The sequence below is a fragment of the Somniosus microcephalus genome, chromosome 9 (assembly GCF_052327205.1).
Source record: "Somniosus microcephalus isolate GS21.2 chromosome 9, FLI_Smic_1.0, whole genome shotgun sequence".
Classification (NCBI taxonomy): domain Eukaryota; kingdom Metazoa; phylum Chordata; class Chondrichthyes; order Squaliformes; family Somniosidae; genus Somniosus; species Somniosus microcephalus.
Window position 1 is genome coordinate 87,760,105 of NC_140995.1, and position 22,593 is coordinate 87,782,697.

Genomic DNA, 22,593 nt, shown 5'->3' on the forward strand with positions numbered 1-22,593 from the left:
CGCTTGGTGTCCAGCTGATAGTCCATCTTTGTATGCTTGTACAAAGCCTGGATCATCTCGCGTCATATCTCCTGCTATTCCTGAGCTCTCCTCATAAATAAGGAACAATCTTTCTCCGAATTCAGAAGCCCCCTCTCCCTTATTTTGTTTAGCTGATGTTATTCTACCCCAATTGGTCGGGGAATCTCCAAGGGCTGTTTGTATGGCAGTTTTAAAAGCCTGACGAGCTACTTCTTGTTGTTCATGGGTTGCTGACAAGGGTTGTTGGTTTACCCATTGACCCCCTAAATAGTCCCGATTGGGCTCTGCATTATCTTGGGGTACCAATCTCCATTTATCCGCGGGACAGGCTGCCCGGACTAGTATATGTATGTCCCGGAGGTGGAGGTCATGTGCTAGTATCATCTGGTCTAATTTAGTCCAGAACTGGGCATTTCTACTTCTTGGTTTTAGGGGCCCTAAGGCATCAACTATCTGTTGTTTTTCTCCTGGAGTGAAGGTTTTATAATAATGTTTTGTTCTTGGGTTGTTGCCCCCATCTCCCGTAGTTCCTCCCCTTGTTACCGGAGCCATGTCGTTAATTTCATCCTCATCACTACTTTCATTATTCGAGGGGGCGGTAGGGGCGGAGGGCCGTAGGCTGCTATATGGCGGGAGCGACATGTTATTCCCTGCCTCCATTTCTTTAAGTGTTCGTTTGAAGTCACTTACTTTCTCCTTGAGAGACTTGTTTTCTTCCTCTGTCCTCTTACACTTTTCTTTAACTGTATTTACTTGTTCTAGCAGACCATTTAACTGGTGTACTAACATTACTCCTGCCTTCTTAGTCTTATCTTTAGTCTGGAAGTTCCACCAGACTCTTTGGCATTCTAAAGACTGTGTGCTATCCCACCCGTCTTTCTGCATACACTTAATAGTAGATTGTCTTTTTGTCATAAAGGTGTGTGACAGGGTCCCTTCTGGTCCCTTCTTAACTTGTTTACCTTCCATAGGATTTCCCTCGGATCCTTTTTGGACCTCTTTATCTTTCTTCCCCATATTTGAGAGAGAAAATATACTCACGGCCACGGATCACAGTCTGAGTGTTTCTCAGACGAATCGTGTGTTTTCACCACCATGAGCTTCAATACTCACGGCCACGGATCACAGTCTGAGCGTTTCTCAGACGAATCGCGTGTTTTCACCACCACGAGTCCGGTCTCTAGGTAGACGGGATCAGTGTCTCACCAGCAACCGTATCTTATCCTATAACAAATTTAGGCATAACAACACTACACATTTATCCTTCACAAAGACAATCCTTAACTTATACTTAATTAAAATACTAAACTGGTATCCTTTCTGGTAGTCCGGTCCTCTAAGATTCTTTTGATGAGTTACTAATTACCCGAGACACCCCGTCGAGCATCCCCCGTAATTTCCACTCACCCTGCTCGCAGCGCCAAATTGATATAGAATTAATTGGTGCCTGAGCGGACTAAGTGATATACAAAGTCGACGCGTACCCAACTTAACTCTCTGCTTTAAATAAACCGGACAAGGACACCAATCAAAGGAGAACAGTGTTTATTATACTACAGAGCTCTGGGAGAAGCGCTAACACCTTATGGGTGTGATCGCCAAACTTCTCAATTTTGCAATAGCAGCCGTGCTCCTTTTATACCATTTAAAAACAGGAAAGATACCATATTACATTTGACCAATCGGGCACTTTAGCATTCTTTAACTTTGGCCAATCCGATAGCTTAGCAACCCTTAATCATATTCTATCAAAAACAAGTTGATCATATTATTATACCGCTAGCAAACAACTTAATTATATTACTGTTCTGTGCAAGTGACATCACACGTTTGGTGTAAGCAGATCAAGTCAGCTGCCTGTTGTGCCAGTGTCTGCAAAATGTTAATGAATGTCCAGAATTCCAGCAGGCACTACGGTGCCATTTTAAAATTTCCTCCAACAGCTTGTGAGTCAGAAGCGATTATGGGATGAGGGAGAAGTGGGAAGGGAGAAGGAGGATTAGGTATGCAGATACCCTCATCATTGATCCCTCCAGTCCCGCCATTGGTCACGGCCTCAGCAATGCCCCTTCTCATGATGGCCGGCACTGTCTCCTCCATTGGGGTTAAAACGTGCAGGCATGCTTGTCCTCCTCCAAATCTTTCCTGCGACTTCCTGTTATGTGTCACCTTCTCCAGCAATAAAGAAGGAGGTGTGTCAGTGAGTGTCCTGCAATATATTTGGATGATGTGGCTGTCATGATTGAATAGCTGCCAGTGTGTGTGAGTTGTGGGTGTGAGACTTGTAACAGTGCTAAGTGTGTGAGGGTGAGGTAAAGCATATGAATTGAATGGTTGCATACTGATTAATAGAGAGTGTTGGTATATGGGTGATGGGTGTGTAGTGAATTGAGCAGTGGATGAGGCTAGTGGTGCAGTTGATAGGATATGCAATTTGAAGATTGAACTCATTCACCTTAACAACTCGTGTCACATCATTAAACTTCTTCCTGCGCTACATCCATGTTCTTGGAGCTATATACTTAGCATTGACATCTGCCACTACTTCTTCCCACTGGCTCCTAAGTATATGTCTGTAGAGTCTCCTGCCCTCCTGCGGATACAGGATGTCTCCTCTTCTTTCCACCTCTTCTACCAGTACATTGTCAAAAAAACCTTGGTACGCACTCTCTTGCATGTTGAGGCATCTTGACAAAAGTCTTCAAAATCAATTTACTTCCTAACACCACTTCCAGCACCACAATACACCTCTCATTTAAGAGGAGCAGGCTGCCTTTAAGTAGCGCTAGCCACTCATGATATCAGGCCCCCTGCTGATGCATGCGGCCAATGAACAGCACAGGTAGTGCTGGCTGCACGCAGCAATCATGGAAATCAGCAGGCTGCACATATTTAACGTGCTGCCTACAACGCAATCAACAGGGTTGGGTTAATCACGGACCACGATCCCCACACCCATTTTCGGGGGTTATCTAATTTAACCCCTGCTATCTGTGGTACTGAGCCATGAAAAAAACAAAGCTCCCAGGTTCCATTCCCGCTCTACGCTGAATACATTGTGTTAGCCAGGGCAACAGTCAGACTATTACAATGCGCATCAACACTCTGGGCTCAGAAGGGGGAAAATCAACAAAGGCTCTCAATCTTGACCATATCTAGGGATCTTGGGCTGAATTTTGCAGGCGCTCAGAGGTTGGGTTCGGAGGTGGGTCCGCTGTCAAAATCCAAATGATTGACAGCGGTGCGGTATCCCGCTCTAAACGCGCCTCCTTGTGAGTTTCCCTAGTGCCGGTTCTGCCTGCACTTTGCAGACCCGGCACTAAACAGCAGGTCATTCAATTGTGCTTGTTAAGAGGGTGTTTAAAGCAATTTACTCACCATTTTACCAGGCACAAAGCATTTTCCCAAGTTTTCCACGAGATTCCCGTCGCTCAGAGATCACGCCAGGTAAGTATGTCGGGTTCTGAACAACTCTCCATTTCTTCCAATAAGTGACAACTACAAAAGTGGTTTAAAACCTGCCATTTTACAGCTGGTCACTTTCCAATCTCAGAGGCTTCAGCCTTCTGTATTTGGAAGAGATTTTTCAGCTTTATGCATTTGGGAAGTGTTTGCAGTAAACTCTCTATTCACTGTCACCTCCTTGCAACATCACATCTAACCCTTGATAGATTGGTTCTGTCATCTGAACTTCACCTGCCATCTGAAACATCAGAATGGGCACGATTTATGCTCTCTCACCTTGGTCCTCAGAATCTGATGACGATCAGCCGCAGCAGCAGCAGAACCAGCCACACCAGTAGCAGCAGCAACAACAAGAGTGCCAACCTTCTCCTCAACCACCTGATGCTGCACAATGCATAGGGCATCAGCGCAGGGCTGCATCGTGCCGGAGGCCATACCCCAAAACAGGGTAAACAGGCAGAGGATGAGCTTCCTCAACTGTAAGGGGTTCTTAGATCGCAGCGGTCTCTCTCTCTCTCCAGAGGCCTCTCTCTCTTGCACAGTAAACTTTCGAGTGGGTCGACCCACTCCCCCTTAGATTCTATACACTGGACTTTGAGGCAGGAACTACAATGCAGAGAATACTCTATAGACCAGGTTTAATGAAAACGAAATGAAACTTTATTGCATAAAGGAACAAATTGAACGTGAGCCAATAAGGTACATGGGAGGGAAAAACAAATCATAATACAGTACTAACCAACATATCTACAGACATATTATGTTTTACCAAGTCATCACGAAATGGGGAAACACACGGAACATCGAGGGACAACAACTCATAATTAATTACCCCTTTTAAATGCCCACCCCCTAAGCCTATCTAGATCAGATTGTGAGGGGCCAGGAACATGCTCACCAATCCAGTTGGAAAGTGTAAGATTTTGAAAGGTCTGCATTTTGATCCTCTCAGGCGTCCTGTCACCACGTGGTCAACGCTGCGGACTGCGACTCTCTCTCTTCTTCCTCGAGGTGAAGGTCATGGACCGGCTGGATGCTGGCGGGCCTGGATGGCGGCGTGGACGGAGACCACCTATTTGATCATGGTCAAATAGGTTTCTTCGCAGAGCCCAGCTGGTTTACCATTTTCAGATAGGTTTCTTCTGAAGGGCTGCTGTCCTTCATCTCGTCAACGGCCCGGGGTTTGTCGATGATCTCCCGATGGTTACCCCGGGGCGGGACGCAGACTCGAATCACCTTTTTGGCTGGTCTCTGGAACGACGTTCCTCCACGGCTCTCGAAAGAGCAAGCTAGCTCAAAAGCTACCAGCTACAGGCTCCAGGCTGAAAAAGCTACTGCTGGCTACCCCGGAACTCCAGTTATACTTTTCCGTGGCGGCCCTTATCTCCCGCCAAATCAAGGTTAGTCTTCGTTTAACTTTTGGCAGGCTTGTAGCACAGCGGGGTAGTTATTATATTTAAACTACTTTGGGATGGCCGGTAAGGGCCATCTCTGGTCTGGAATGACCCTGTATTGTTTTTAATGTCCTTCTGATGTCTTAAACGGTTCTTGATGTTCCCCCAATGAATATGAAACTGTTTCCCTTTGTCTGGGTAAACATTTAGATGGCCTTTATCTACAGGCCGATCTGACTGGATCTGTATCCAATCCACATGTATGTGGTTCTGTCTGGTTTCTTTTTCTCCGAAATGGCCTTCCAGAACTTACTGTGGGCTGAATCCACAAAGGCTGTCTGGGGACTGCAGGAACCATTTTAGAGTGTCCCAAAAGCTGGTCACGGGGTCTGGTGGCCATTTTGTGTGCCCCTTTTTCTGGGCTTCTTTTAAAACAGTCTTTAAAATTAAGGCCTTTTCTGCCAATAGACACTTATAGGACAATGTTCAAATTTTGCGAATCTTACAGTCCTCCCTGATGATACTATAACTTGCTTAAAGTATCATAATTCTGGGTGAGCAAAATTTTCTGACTCTCCACAATCAAACCATCCCCTGTATTTACCTATCTACGACCCCATGACACATGCATTTCCCATTTCAGAAAACCCACAGTGTACATTAAGCATCTAAAGATGGCAATACATTGGAATTGAAATCTGACACACACATTTCCAGGCGTGGAGGGGGGCCTAATATCCCTACACCACCTGGTTCATACATATTTTCTTTTATTAATAGCAACGCATATAATAAACTTCAATAAAAATATGCAAATCCGGACTGGCTGGAGTATTCCGTAGAGTTCGACCCCAGCCATCCTGGCCATCTCCCTTCGTGGAAGTAGGTGGCTGTCTCCTCAACGTCACGCGCACCTGACCCATCCGTCGCGATGGGGGCTGTGTCCCCGGAACACCCATAGACTATGGAGTCCTTGGTGTAGCCCCGATAGGCCCAGCTACACCCGATCACCGCGAGCACGATGAGAATCTTTTCCATGGTACTTTTGGTTCCTGCAACAGATTAAACGATACAGCCAGGCTCCCGAGAGATTCTGGCCTAGGTGAAGCCATGATCGGGTCTTTCGACCTCGATCCAAAACAAAAACACATGCTGGGCAGATTCCAAAACTATTACTTATACATACTATCGCCTTAAAATTACACACCTCAAACTTAACCAATCTTAAACTTAACTAAACTTATGTACAGCGCCGCCCATCCCCGGGCGGCCTACCTAATCCCTGTTTGGACTGCAGCTCACTGCTTCCTGTGGCGGGGCTGCACTGACCTGTAGCTTGGGTCCCCTGCGGCCTTTTGCTGCCAATTGGGGAATGCGTTTTTCATGGGGTTTCCCAAGCTGGTGTCTGCTGACATAGGGGGAATCTGGCCAGGGTTTTACTGGCTGAGGCGTTCGAGACAACCTGCGAGAGGGTGCCTTGGGCGAGGCTCCCTTAGCGAGTGGACCTGTGGTTGGGACTTTAGCCCTCACAGCCTGTGGCTCCACCATGACTGCCGGCTTCGGCTCCCTTCCCTCAGGCTCCGCCCCTTTGGGATTTGGGTCTGTGGCAGACGACTCCTCCCTACCTGTCCCTACAGGTGGAGAATCTCCGCCCCCAAGTTTTACCTCCCCTAAGCTTGAGCTGAGAGCGGGACCTCCGTCCTCCAACTCCACCTCCTCCAGAATCGTGTCAGGGGCGGGGCCTAGCTGTTCGGGCTCCCCCCCGATGGCGTTCGGATCAGGAGGAGGGCCCTGGTCTTCAGGCTCTTCCCCGTCCAGTCCCAGGCCGATGGGGAAACCTCCCAGGTGGGCGGGATAGCTTCTCCCCTCAAGCAGGCTGTGGTTCCAGACTGTGTGGTCTGTGACGCTTTGCACACCTCAGGCTGAGGGTTTTTACCCTCAGACCTGGCTTCGGTTGTTGGTTCTTTTGCACCCAGCTTAAACAGTTTGCACTGATTGATGTGAAACCCTTAGTGCGTCGGGGCAACTTCACTACGCTGGTGGCGGGGACCGGTGGGTCTTGCACCGATTCCCATCCAGCCTCTTCTATGGCTCTCTCTCCAGCGCGGATGGTCAGACCTAGGAATTTTATTTCCTGCCGACCGACCCGTGCCTTCTTTGGTTTCACCTTGAAACCCCCTTTTCCTTTCTCCCCCGTACTCGCTCCCCAGAGACAATGATTTCTAAGATCAATGAGAATCCCGTGTTCTACTAGGAAATCGGACCCGAGGATCCCCTTTCCACCCCCCGCCTCCCACTTCATTAGGGTACACTTCCACGTGGTGCGGAGTGGTCCTAAATGAATGGAGAGGGGAATGGAAAATGCGCCAGCCTGTTCTTCGCCTGTGAAGCCCGATAGCATATATGGAACCCCGGTGGACAGAGGTGAGGTGGTAGGGTTATCTGAGTGGATCACGGTGCACGATGCCCCCGTATCCAATAGATAGGTCCCCTGCACCTCCTCCACCTCCATCTCCACGATGGGTCTTTTCCATACATCATATCGCAATGGACATAGGTAGATGGGCTGCGCGGGCACTAGTCATTTGGGTGCAGCGGTCGGGGCTGCAGGAATGGCAGGACCGGTGGCGATGGCTATCCTCCCCTGCGTGATCATAAGAGACCGCATTGTCTCTAAAATCGACTCTATCGCAGCGGGATCCATAGCTGCACCGGTTCCCTTTTCTGGGGCGGCGGTCTGGGCTTGGGCTTGGGCTGCGGGAGATTTTCCCTTATTATCCTTCCACGGATTTTTACAGTCCTTGCGCCAATGTCCATCCTTCCCACACCCGTAGCAATTGAGCTTGGCTTGGGTAGGGCGATTCCCCTCCTGATGCCACTCCTTTTTACTTGGGGCTGCGGGTTTTGCCTCATGCACTTTTCCCTTAGAGGGAGGTGTCTCCTGACTCCTACAATTCTTGTATGCAATGGTGAGCTGTCGGAGCACCATCTCCTCCGTGACACCGGGACCTTGGGGGTCAAACCAAGATTTGGCTTGGGCCTTTATCTGCGGCAGGCTGTTGGCAACCAGACAACGGAGCCAATGAACCCGCTGAACACCGTTCATTGCAGCCTGTTCAGGCATGCCCGGGCAGCTGCGCCAATACACTGGCCACAGCCTTATGTGAAAACCCGTGGGGGTTCTCCAGTTAGCTGCACAGTCCCTTCCACACGGAGGAATGGATTACCTTCGTCCACTCCCAGAACTTCCAGGACCTCATCCCTGAGTTCCACATACCCTTTCTGTCCCCTCTTGCTCCCTGCTGAGAGGCACTGAAGGATTGTGCTATCCAGGGAGAATAGTAACATCTTCGCCTGCTCAAGATCATCACAATCATTGATGGCGACTGTCTCCTCTATCTCCCTGAAATGGACTGAGGGATCTCCCTTCTCGCTGAGTTTTGGGAGGTGGCTCACCATCGCCCTGAGTTGTTGGGCACCGTGGGGCAGCACGATCTGGTTCAGGTGGGGTCCGTCCACGCCATTGGCGTTGGTGGGACCATACCTCTGGTGCCGAGTAGGACACATTGGTGCCGGCACCGGCTGTACTACCAGGGGTTGTTCCTCCACCTGTTCCACCTCGGCTTCCTTTTCTTCCACCACCCCCCCTTCGGGCCAAACCTCACTATAGCTCGGCGGCGCTGAGGGCTCAGTGGCTGGCGCCACAACTACTTCGCATGGAATCGGGTTTTTGGATTCCTTCAAAAAGTCTATGTGACTCGCTTTTGGGCTTACGAGGCATACCATGCCTTTTTCCTTAACCAAGGCCATTCTTAGGTCTTCTATCGTCTATTGGCAGGGGCCATGGTCTGCGCTCTCAACCCGTGCTCGAGGGCCAGCTTGTAAGCTGCCTTAAACTCTACTACTCTCTCCTCCTGCGCTCTTAGCTGTTGTGTGAGTCGGGCGTTTTTCTCCCGTATCCTCGCTTCATGAATCTTTGCCTCAGTAACCTGGCATTCCAGGTACTCTATTCTAGCCTGATGTTGGCTGGCTACAGTTTGGCATTCCTGATTCAGTGCGTGAGGCACTGCGATGAGCTTTTCCCCACCCATGGCCTTTTCCTCTATTTCTGCTGCCTGGGTTGTGATCTTGGCTGCCTGCGCTGCAACGACTCTGTCCAAAATCTGGACTTGTCTTTTGTAGCACATCAGCCACACTGCCTTCTCGACTGACTTCTTATGTTCTTTGCTCTCTGTCCACCTGATGGCTGCGTCTACCGGACGCTCATCCCGTAAGAGATCGGAAATCCACTGCTTAGTGAGATTTACCTTGCCAAAAACATAATCCGTTATACTCTCATCCATAACATTTCATCCATTTAAACCTGGGTCTAATACATTGCAATCCTGCTGTCAGTGTCCTGCCTTGGTCGCCATTTTCTGTAAGGGGCTCTTAGATCGCAGAGGTCTCTCTCTCTCTCCAGAGGCCTCTCTCTCTTGCACAGTAAACTTTCGAGTGGTTCGACCCACTCCCCCTTAGATTCTATACACTGGACTTTGAGGCAGGATCTACAATGCAGAGAATACTCTATAAACCAGGTTTAATGAAAACAAAATGAAACTTTATTGCATAAAGGAACAAATTGAATGTGAGCCAATAAGGTACATGGGAGGGAAAAACAAATCATAATACAGTACTAACCAACATATCTACAGGCATATGTTTTACAAAGTCATCACGAAATGGGGAAACACACGGAACATCGAGGGACAACAACTCATAATTAATTACCCCTTTTAAATGCCCACCCCCTAAGCCTATCTAGATCAGATTGTGAGGGGCCAGAAACATGCTCACCAATCCAGTTGGAAAGTGTAAGATTTTGAAAGGTCTGCGTTTTGATCCGTTCAGGCGTCCTGTCTCCACGTGGTCAACGCTGCAGACTGGGACGCTCTCTCTTCTTCCTCGAGGTGAAGGTCATGGACAGGCTGGATGCTGGCGGGCCTGGATGGCGGTGTGGATGGAGACCACCTATTTGATCATGGTCAAATAGGTTTCTTCGCAGAGCCCAGCTGGTTTACCATTTTCAGATAGGTTTCTTCTGAAGGGCTGCTGTCCTTCATCTCGTCAACGGCCCGGGGTTTGTCGATGATCTCCCGATGGTTACCCTGGGGCAGGACGCAGACTCGAATCACCTTTTTGGCTGGTCTCCAGATCGACGTTCCTCCACGGCTCTCGAAAGATCAAGCTAGCTCAAAAACTACCAGCTACAGGCCAAAAGCTGAAAAAAGCTACCGATGGCTACCCCGGGACTCCAGTTATACTTTTCCGTGGAGGTCCTTATCTCCCGCCAAATCAAGGTTAGTCTTTGTTTAACTTTTGGCAGGCTTGTAGCACAGCAGGGTAGTTATTATGTTTTAAACTACTTTGGGATGGCCAGTAATGGCCATCTCTTGTCTGGAATGACCCTGTATTGTTTTTAATGTCCTTCTGATGTCTTAAACGGTTCTTGATGTTCCCCCTATGAATATGAAACTGTTTCCCTTTGTCTGGGTAAACATTTAGATGGCCTTTATCTACAGGCCGACCTGACTGGATCTGCATCCAATCCATATGTATGTGGTTCTGTCTGGTTTCATTTTCTCCGAAACGGCCTTCCAGAACTTACTGTGGGCTGAATCCACAAAGGCTGTCTGGGACTGCAGAAACCATTTTAAAGTGTCCCAAAAGCTGGTCACGGGGTCTGGCGGCCATTTTGTGTGCCCCTTTTTCTGGGCTTCTTTTAAAACAGTCTTTAAAATTAAGGCCTTTTCTGCCAATAGGCCCTTATAGGACAATGTTCAAATTTTGCGAATCTTACACAACATGACGGAGCAGCAGTGCCAAAGGAGGCTCAGGCTATCGCGTCAAGTCATCGCCGACATTTGTGCTTTGCTGGAGAAAGACCTGCAGCCCAGACGAAGGGGTGGACACTCCTTACCAGTGGCTGTCAAACTCACCCTTGCCCTCAACTTCTTCGCCTCAGGCTCCTTCCAAGCATCTGCAGCAGACCTTTGCAGCATCTCGCAGTCGACCGCACACAGATGTGTCGCACAGGTAACTGATGCCCTCTTTAACAAGTCCACAAATTATATTCATTTTGTCACTGATGAAGCCACTGTCAATGAGCGTGCGCTTGGCTTTCCGCTCTAGCTGGCTTCCCATGGATGCAGGGAGTCATTGACTGCACACATTGTGGCCATCAGGGCACCCATCACAACCTAGTATCATTTGTTAACCGCAAGGGCTTCCACTTACTCAACATTCAGCTAGTCTGCAACCATAGGAAAATTATCATCCATGTGTGCACTAAGTTCCCAGGCAGCTGCCATGACTCGTACATTCTGCGCCAGTCCACCGTCCCTCAGCTCTTCGCACTGCCAAACAGTCTTGGTGGTTGGCTGCTTGGAGACAAGGGCTATCCCCTGAAGACATGGCTCATGACGCATTTGAGAAGGCCAACAAACGAGCCTGAGGAACATTATAATCAAAGCCACATCTCCACGAGAAGTGTTATCGAGCAGGCAATAGGCTTGCTCAAAATGTGCTTCAGATGCCTCGACAGATCTGGAGGAGCCCTTCAGTACGCACCAGCCAGGGTCGTGGTGTGCTGCATTCTGCACAACACAACGCAGCAGCGAGGATTAGTACTGGATGAGGAAGACAGCGCTGAACGCAAAGACTCATCAGAGGATGAGGAGGAGGAGGAGGAGCACCATGAGGTTGGTGATGAGCATGAGGAACACCTGGACGAGCCGGAGGTCCCATTGCGACCAGTACGCGAGCACATTGCTGCCCGTAATGCCAGAGATACCCTAATCAATGGCAGATTTCAATAACTTCATGCAACTCATATATATGGCTGCCACACGCATGCGCAGGTTGGCGTCACCCGATGCCAACACCATAGAGCAGTCAAACAATGATTACTCCCTTGTTTTGACTCTCACCACCATTGGTGGATGTGAAATAAGCCCTGACCCTTCACTCTACCACTTCCATTTGATCACACACATTTGGCAACGGCCTCAATATGTGACTATTAGATGATTTATTAAAAAGATCTCCTGGAATATTAACATGCCATTGATAATGAAAAAGTCACCCAAGTGACTACCCTTGTGACTATTTGTGTGGGATCTTTCTTTTCCGGGTGCTTCTACGTTGTGCTACCCCTGCAGCTTCAGCAGAGATGGGGGCAGCCTCTTCATTTTTGTGCCGTGCCTGCTTAGATGCCTTTGGCGGTCATCCTCTGGGTTTTGGAGCCGTTGATTGCGCCGCCAAAGTCTGCTCCTCCTGCAACTGTGCATGCGCAGACTCGGCCATCAGTGTTCAGGGAGGCATCTGGAGCTCTGACTGAGGAGTTGGCAAGGGGGTGAAAGTCAGAGTGCTTGGAGCGGAGCCCCCACTTCCATGTCCGTTCCCACTATCATCGCTCTCATAGTCCACCCGCACTTCCCTGCTAGCAAGTAGCTGGAGAGCACCTTGCTGCACTTCAGTTGGGCCATGAGGGCCCACCTCTATACTGACATCCTTCCTACAAAGGACGTCTATGAGCTTCTGGTTTCTCTCCTCCATAGCTGCCCATCTCTCCTCCATTTTCCCATCTCTCCTCCATAGATGAGCATCTATTTTGAAGAGAAACTATGTTCTCATGCGACTGGCGCCGTGTCTCCTCCATGCAGGTGGCCATCCTATCCATGGAGTAAGCTATAGTTGCCAGTAACTGCGCCACGGTGTTGCTCATGTTGAAGATGGACTCCCCCATTCTCTGCACACTCACAGTCACCGCGGTGGCAAAACCAGTCAGAGCCTCCTACACTTGTTCCTGCAGCTCCAGGATCACCCTCTTCCTGGATAGCCCCCGAGGCTCAGCGTCTGCATGCAGCTGAGCAGAGCTGGGAGACTCCTATGCCCTCCAACAAGAAGTCTCCACTACTGTCACTGTCTCCACCATCTGCTGCTGCTCAGTTGTGATCTGTGAGACACTAGGTGACAACACTACTCTATCTCGCGAGATACCCACCGAGGTGTGCGACTCTGTGCTGGTGCTGGGTTACGTTGTCTGAGGTGACGCTGCACCCTCAGAGGCAGGAGGCTCTTCTAAGGAGACTTCTTACTGTTGCTCCTGGGCATTGGTGGAGGGGTGGGGGTGGGGGCTCTTGATGACCTGTAGGAGAGTGAAGACATCAGTTAGATATACAGGATGTTTACTGCAGACACATACCATTACCCACATGATAAGCATTCATTTTGTCTTGACATCACACCCCAGATGAGGCAATGATGAAAGGCGTGCAACTGTATGGAAATTCCTTCTGTCACCAGCTTCTTCTACTGAGTCCCTCTTTCCATCCCCCACTTCCAGAATATCCACCACTCCAGCAGTCTCCAGTGCTGCCTCCTCTGCACTCGTCAAATATGACATGGCTTGTTGAGGGCCTCCTCCCATTCTCTCCCTCTTATTGTGGGCTATCTTTTACTGCAATGAGGGAAAGAAGAGAAGTTTCAGTGAGAGTGATGGTATGAGTGTAAGGAATGGAATGGCATAGAGCTTTACACTGACACTTTGATGGAGTGACTTGGCAATACCAAGTTGCCTCCTTTTGTGGTGTTAGTTGCATAATGATGAGGCTCAGTGTGAGGGCTGTATAGTAAGATGGGGACCTGATAATGTAGATAGAGTTAGAAGGATGGATGAAGGTACAAGGGATGTTGGGCTGTGTAGCGTTGTGCAGGAGTAGGGGTGGCAATGTAGAGTGGTGCAAAAGTGATGAGACGCAGAGCAGCATCAAGGTAATTGTGGCTTAATACTCACTTTCCTGATCTTACTAGATCATTGAACCTCTTGCGGCACTGCCCCCAGGTGCAAACACCACTAACAGCCCCGTAACATCCTGCGATATCTGCAGCCATGCTGCCTTTGTCTGCTGGGGAGGCCTCTTCCTGTCGTCTGCAGGGAAGAGAAAATCCCTACGTGCTCTCACTCCCTACACAAGATGATGGAGAGACTCATCTGAGAAGCGAGGTGCTGCTCTTTGGCGCTGGAAGCTCATAGTGCAGAGATGCTAACACTGACAGGACTGAATGGTATTAAATTGCAACTGAGACTAACTGGAGCCATGGACCCTTTAAATAAACCGGCAATAATCATATCATCCGGTGACATCACCTGACCCGCACCCTTTAATAGGGCCGGGAAACGCGCAAGGCGGGCCTAACAAGGCCCATTAGGACAAGATCATATTTATCGACAGGATCCATGCAGCAGCGGGGCGGCCACCCACCGCCGACCTCTCCCGCATTGAAGCCGCCCAGGTAGGCCAAATCGCGGCCCTTATGTGGTCAAGATTCAAGATTCAAGATCATTTTATTGCCATATGTAACTAGTACAATGGAATGCTTACTCCCCACTCACTCCCACAATACAAGCATATAAATATAAAAGCAAAAAGTAAAAACAAGTATAAATAAAAACAATAAGCAAATAAGCAGAAAGTATAGCAATAACAGTCCAAGTTGCAGGATATGATGAATAGTGCAAAAAAACCTCAATTACCACTGGAAATAATAGTAATGTAATATGATAAATATATGGTAATATAAATATAATATATATATTTACGTAAACATATAACTATAATATGTGGGGCAGTACGGTTAGCAGTTCAGTAGGCGCACTGCCTGTGGATAGAAACTGTTCTTAAACCTGCTGGTCCTGGTTTGGATGCTGCGGTACCGACGTCCGGACCGCAGGAGGGAGAACAGTTTGTGCCCAGGGTGATTGGGGTCCTGGATGATGGAGCGGGCCTTGTTCTGGCACCTGGTCTGGAAGATCTCCTCGATGGACGGAAGTGCACACCCGATGATCTTTTCTGCCGTATTCACAACTCTCTGGATGGCTTTCTTGTTCTGTGCAGTGGTGTTACCATACCACACATTGACACCACTCGTCAGGACACTCTCTATGGTGCCGCGGTAAAAGTTCACAAGCCACTGTGTGCTTATGCCGCATTTCCTCAGGCACCATAGAGGGTAGAGGCACTGGTGTGCCTTCTTCAGCATAGCCTCAGTATTATGGTTCCAGGCCAGGTCATCAGAGATCTGCAGTCCCAGGAATCGGAAGCAACTGACGACTTCCACTGGTGTCCCGTCTATGCTGATGGGGCGATGGTTCCCTCGGTGGCTTCTGAAGTCCACGATGAGCTCCTTAGTCTTGCCAACGTTCAGGGCAAGGTTGTTGTCATTGCACCATCTCATCAGCTGGACTATCTCATCTCTGTACTCCGTCTCGTCATCGTTGCTTATCAGGCCAAGTACTGTGGTGTCGTCGGCAAACTTGATAATCCGGTTGTTGCTGTGTATGGCTGTACAGTCATGTGTAAACAGAGAGTACAGCCAAGGACTGAGGCAGCAGCCTTGTGGCGCTCCGGTGTTGAGGACCAGAGTGGATGAGGTGTTGTTCCCTATTTTCACCACTTGAGGCCTACCAGTCAGGAAATCCAGAATCCAATTGCAGATGGGGGTGCCCAGGCCTAGGTCCCTCAGTTTCAGGACCAGCTTGGAGGGAATAATAGTATTAAATGCAGAACTGTAGTCAATGAACAACAGTCTGACGTAAGTGTCCCTCCTGTCTAGGTGTTCCAGGGCTGTGTGTAGTGTTAGGGAGATGGCATCGTCTACAGACCTGTTCGCCCTATATGCGAACTGGAACGGGCCCAAGGAACTGGATATGATGCTGCTTATGTGTGTCATGACCAGCTTTTCCAGGCCCTTCATGGCTATAGATGTTAGAGCCATGGGATAATAGTCATTGAGGCCTGTTACCTTGGTCTTCTTAGGTAACGGCACATGGTTGTCTCCTTGAAGCACACTGGTACAACAGACTGCTGCAATGAGATGTTAAAAATGTCCGTGAACACAGGAGCCAGCTGGTCTGCGCAGGTCTTGAAGACATGGGGTGAAACCCCGTCTGGGCTGGCTGCCTTCCGTGCTTTCACCCTCCTGAAGGTTCTCCGGACCTCGGATTCAGTCAGCTGTAATGTGTAATCCTCTGGGTGGCTGGGGGTTTTGATGGCCGGCTCAGTGTTCTCCCTCTCAAAGCGAGCATAAAAAGTATTCAGTTCGTCTGGTAGGGAGGGATCGGTGTTGGTGACTCCCCCTGAGCTCCCCTTGTAGTTGGTGATGGCCCTTAGTCCCTGCCACATGCATCTGGCGTCGGAGCCCCTGCCGTACTGAGACTCTAGTTTGTTCTTATAGTCTCTTTTTGCTGTTTTGATAGCCTTTCTGAGGTCATACTTGGCCTTCTTGTAGAGTTCGGTGTCCCCTGATTTGAAAGCGGTACGCCGTTCTCTTAGTTTGTTGCGGACGTCTGAGTTCATCCATGGTTTGCAGTTAGGAAATAAACGGACAGTGTTGGTAGGAATGCATTCATCCACCAGTCTGTTAATGTATCCAGTAACATGGCCTGCGTACACATCCAGGTCTGGGTTCTTGAAAACACTCCAGTCCGTTATTTCCAGCCCGCCCTGCAGTTGTAGTTCTGTGTCCGCTGTCCAGCTTCGCACCATTTTTACTGTTGTAGGTGTGCTCTTTAACTTCTGTTTGTAAACAGGAAGTAGGAGTACGGAAATGTGGTCTGATTTGCCGAAGCCCGGCCGAGCAATGGCACAGTAGGCGTGCTTTATTGTTGTATAGCAGTGATCTAGATGCACGCTTGGCAGGAAAATGCAGACGTGGACAGAGCTGAGCTGGCTATAATGTCCTTCCATGGTGCAACAGCTTTCCAACATATTGTTTAGCCTCAACTACTTGGGCCAGGACTGCCGTCACCCATGGATCTAAATCTTCAGATGAGTTAGCACCTTCAGGAAATGTATAAACAGTAAGGGCAAGATTTTGCCAGCCCTGGGGAGGCGGGTTTGGAGGTGGGACTGCCGGGAAAATGGCAGAATTTGGGGGCGGGTGCCCAACCTGCCTCCATGCCATCTTGCCAGGAGGCGGGTAGCCGTCCAGCACTGGGTCCCGTCTCCTTGGAGGCGGGAAGGGATTACAGCCACTTAACTGCCTAACAGGCAGAAAATAGGATTATCACCATTTTGCCCACACAAGTGCGGGCTTCCCGAAGGCTTCGAAACCTGCCAGGGTCACCGAGACGAATAGTGGGTCTGCGGGCTTGGAGGGTTCCAAAAGTGTGTTGTGGAGGTGAGTGATGGGTGCAAATGTGGAGAGGTGAGTATCTGAGGTAAGTGCAAAGTGTTAGAAAAATGTACTTACCTTTGTTTCTTCCTGCAGGCTTCAGTCGGTGGGTATGCGGAGAGTCTCGCACCTCCGCGGTGGAGATGACAGATGGCCATTGCATTCTCCAATGCAACAACCATCTAATTTCTACAAAAGAAAGAGGTTTGATGAGGTCTTGAATTCAAGAACTCATCAAACTACAGAAAATGTCAGTGTTTGACAGCTTCACAGAGCTGTCAAACGATGACAATTCACCTGTCAAAAATTTTTGACAGATGAAACGTCATACGTTGACGTTCTCTGTAATCGGCTTTCCCTTAATTGGTCTGCTAAGCCCACTGGGCGGGCTTAACAAGGCCAATCAAGGGAAAATAGCGTAGGTTGGCCAGATGTTGATGGAGGTGGGACTGAAACCCGACAAGTGGGAGTCCCGCCTCCAAATGCTCCCCATTGGCAAAATCAAGCCCTCGGTCTTAGAAGAGCCATATGTACTCTTAAGCCACTTGCTGCATTGGCTTGTGTTTGTTTTAAATCCAGCTTGAGCAGTAATGGTACCTTGACTTGTGGAATATAAGATTATAGTCCAGTAAACCTTTAATCATGTGTCTTTAGAAACACGAATATTGGATTAGTCTCCAAGAGGTAATTCATATGCGCTACATTTGAACTCGATTGAACAGATTGAAGTATACTTGCATATATATCAGCACATAATTACTTAGCAAAGCACCATAAAGAGCAACCTTGCCATATCTTCCTGTGAATGATGTGAAGACATTCTCTTGCTTTGTAGGTATCACAATACTCTTTTGTAAATATCACCGTGACACCATTTTCACTTGCCATTAATGTTCTCTTCACAGCAGTGTCCTCAGAAGGGCAATTACAACAATATGTGTTACCAATTCAATTTCTCACTTTAGAGTTGCACTTCTGTACCATTACATCTAAAAGATGCTGTGAAAGGAATTAAAGGCAGTTCTTCAAGAATAAATGTAGAGTAATGGATGCTGTAGAAAGAGCTACGAGGTCATAATGCAGTCTCAAGTTACTGTTGCACTCCTATGGTTTATGACAACATTTAAGCTCCTTGGTTGAATTACACTCTTTTAACTTCCTCCACTGTATCTATTATTTTCAACTTAGTTTTCCTTAAAAGAACGATCTGATTTAAAGATATTTCTGGTGACACTTAAGGGTAATACTCCCTCTAATTTTTTTTCCCTGCGCGTGCCCTTTAAGTTTGCCGCGGTATCTCTTCCAGCGTTAGCAGCTGGTGAGCAGCCTGCGCGGGACTTTGTGATCTGTGCGCGGCCGCACACCTTAGGGGAAGCATTGCTTATGGGACGATTTTAACCCTGTCGGCCTGTGGCACCTGCCAAGATCCCCCATCGATCCTGCAGGCTGAAATTTTAACCTGCTCTTCAGAGCAGGTGAGAAGGACAGCGGCGACGTCCATCATTAAATATGCAAATCAGGATCTGATGATGTCACTGGGGCCCGACTGCTATTTGAACTGTGGGGTTGAGCGGGGAAGCCTTGTGGCCGCCAGGCAACCTAACGGAAAGAGGAGCTGGGGCCAGAAGAGACCCAAAAAGGTAAGTTATTATTTTCTTTTACTTCCCATATGGGGCCAGGGGATCAGGAGTACTCCTTACGCTCCACATCGAAAGTTTAGGCCTCTCCGGCTGCCCCCACCCCTCCTCCCAGTCAACTTACCTGTGTGCTGGGGAGTATCCCTCCAGCTTTCGGCGGTGGCCTCCTGCCGCCTGACATTGCGTTCCTGCCAGCCAACCAGCTGCCACTTCCCACTGGTTTTGGATGGGAAACTGGCCGGGGTCACGCAGATGAGTCCTGGGGGTTAAAATCTCCCAGATCTCAGACTGCCAAGGCAAGGACGGGTGGCCCTTGCCTGCCTGATTCTTGCCTCCAGTTAAATTTGGGGCTTTATTAATATGCAAGAGCCTGATAATTTGAATGAAGAAAATAAGATGCTTCTAAATGCCACTCAGCTCTCGGGTCTCGAGTACGCGCTGTAACTGTCCTAGATATCATCAGAATAGGTGATTATTTTGCAAGTAACTCCAATTTTAAACAACCGATTACCAATTGTTTCACTCAGATTTGTGCCAGAGTAACATCAATGGGAGATAATGGATCTCAAATTGCGGTCAGAAGCTTCCCGCGGGCGAATGTCTCCGATCCGCAAGAAAAGTACGCACCTACCTGGTGCCTCCGTATCTTTGGACTCTTGCAGCCCAGGGCCTGCAGGCGTATGCTTGCGTAAAGGGCCTTGTATCCCAGGGGCGCATGCGGTTCGCAAGCGTCCCTGGAATCGCGTGAGCCAGGCCAACCAATCACAAAGGGGGATTCCCATTAGTGTACGGAATCCCCATAAGCATATTAGGATTGACAAACACTTTCTCACAACCTAAATAAAAATAAATTACTACGGGGGAGATTTTGCCAATGGGGAGCTTTTGGATGGCGGGACTCACACTTGTCGGGTTTCAGTCCCGCCTCAAACAACTTCTGGCCAACCCACGTTATTTTCCCTTGATTGACCTTGTTAAGCCCATCCAGCGGGCTTAGCAGACCAATTAAGGGAAAGCCGGTTGCAGAGAACGTCAACTTGTGACGTTTCATCTGTCAAAAAATGTTGCCAGATGAATTGTCATCGTTTGACAGCTCTGTGAAGCTGTCAAACACTGACATTCTCCGTAGTTTGATGAGGTCTTGAATTCAAGACCTCATCAAACATCTTTCTTTTGCAGAAATGAGATGGTTGTTGTATTGGAGAATGCAACGGCCATCTGTCACCTCCAACACGGAGGTGCGAGACTCTCCGCATACCCACCGACTGAAGCCTACAGGAAGAAACAAAGGTATGTACACTTTTACTAACACTTTCCACTTACCTCAGATACTCACCTCTACACTCTTACACCCATCACTAACCTTCACAACACACTTTTGCACCTCCCCGATCCCCGCAGCCCCACTACTCGCCTTGGTGACCTGTCGGATTTTGGAGCCTTCGGGAAGCCCGCACTTGTGAGGGCAAAAAGGGGATAATCCTATTTTCTGCCTGTTAACTAACTGTTAATAGGCAGTTAATAGGCTTTAACCCCTTCCCGCCTCCAAGGAGATGGGACCCGGTGCGGGACGGCTACCCGCCTCCTGGGAATATGGCATGGAGGCGGGTTGGGGGCAGGTTGGCCACCCACCCCCAGATTCTGCCATTTTCCCGACAGTCTCGCCTCCATATCCGACTCCGCAGGACTGGCAAGATTGCACCCCACATGTTTAAAATGAATAAAAATACAATTTAATTAAACATTTAAAACAAAAATTAAATTTTTTGAAAAATAAATTTAAACATTTTTAAAGGGGCCAAAAATAACCTAAACTAATTTTAAAGATTTTTGAATGTTTAATTGGTTTAAAAAATGTTACTTTAATATTTATTTTCACCCTTATGCCGATAAAAGAAGGCCCCAGGCCTACTTTTACCAGGCGTAATGGTTTTGTGGATATTCGCTGGGCAGCAGTTGGGCAAATAGCCCAAGTCTCCACCTGCGAATCTCCCTTTCCTGCGCATGTGGATGATCTGTCAAGCTGAAACTTGACAGATCGCAAGTTCTGGGTTTTCGCACATGCGCAGCGCACGTAGAAACCCGGAACTTGCAGGGCACTTACGACAGCGCACATGGTCATAGGCCCCATAAATCCAGGCCAGTATAACAGCAGGAATGTCCCTACTGCAGTAAAAATACAAAGTAGTTGAAATATTTAATTCTGGAAAAGGTTATTGCAAGCATGAAATAAAGCAGACTACTAGGCTTTAGCTGCAAGTTTAGAATAATACTTTGTTTTGTAAATGTGCATGTTCATTAGCATGAAGGTTGACAGTACTGGCAAACAATACTTTTTCAACCAATGACAGGACCAAGAAGTCTCCACCCAACTACATCACAGTACTTCCAGACTGAGCTCCTTCTAACATTACCATGATATTTTGCTTAAATACCAAACTCAGAAAACCCCATACATTAGCGTCTGAAGGCATTGTGTCTTAATGCGAGGAGCATTTGTAATAAGGTGGATGAATTGGCTGTGCAATTAGAGGTAAACGAATATGATTTGGTTGGGATTACGGAAACGTGGCTCAAGGATGGCCAAGACTGGGAACTCAACATCCAGGGGTATTCGATATTCAGGAAAGATAGGCAAAAAGGAAAGGGAGGAGGGGTAGCATTGCTGGTTAAAGAAGGGATTAACACAATTGTAATGAAGGATATTAGCTCTGATGATGTGGAATCTGTATGGGTAGAATTGAGAAATACTAAGGGGAAAAAAACATTAGTGGGAGTGGTATATAGACCTCCAAACAGTAAGGCGGAGGTTGGGGATGGCATTAAAAGGGAAATTAAAGAAGCGTGCAATAAGGGCACAGCAGTCATCATGGGTGACTTTAATCTACATATAGATTGGGCTAACCAAATTAGTAACAATACTCTGGAAGAGGAATTCCTGGAGTGTTTACGGGATGGTTTCCTGGACCAATATGTCGAGGAACCAACCAGAGATCAGGCCATCTTAGACTGGGTATTATGTTACGAGAAAGGATTAATTAGCAAACTTGTTGTACGAGGCCCCTTGGGTCGGAGCAGTCATAATATGATCAAATTCTTCATTAAGATGGAGAATGAAGTAGTTGACTCAGAAACTAGGGTCCTCAATATAAATAAAGGAAACTACGATGATCTGAGGAGCGAGTTGGGTAGGATTGACTGGGGAATGGCACTCAAAGGGTTGACGGTGGATAGGCAATGGCAAATATTCAAAGACCGAATGGATGAACTACAGAAGTTGTTCATCCCAGTTTGGCATAAAAATAACACAAAAAAGGTGACTCAACCGTGGCTAACAAGGGAAATTAGGGATAGCATAAGATCCAAGGAGAGGACATACAAATTGGCCAGAAAAAGCAATAATCTTGAGGATTGGGAGCAGTTTAGGATTCAACAAAGGAGGACAAAGGGATTAATTAAGAAAGGGAAAATAGAATATGAGAGTAAGCTCGCTGGGAACATAAAAACTGACTGTAAAAGCTTTTATAGATATTTAAAGAGAAAAAGATTGGTAAAGTCAAGCGTAGGTCCCTTGCCGTCAGAATCAGGGGAATTTATAATGGGGAACAAAGAAGTGCCAAACCAACTGAATACAGATTTTGGTTCTGCTTCACAAAGGAGGACACAAATAATCGCCCAGAAATACCGCGGAACATAGGGTCTGATGAAAGGGTGGAACGGCAATAAATCAGTATTTGTAGGGAAATGGTTTTAGGAAAATTGATGGGACTGAAGGCCGATAAATCCCCAGGGCTTGATAATCTACATCCCAGGGTACTTAAGGAAGTGGCCCTAGAAATAGTAGATGCATTGCTGGTCAT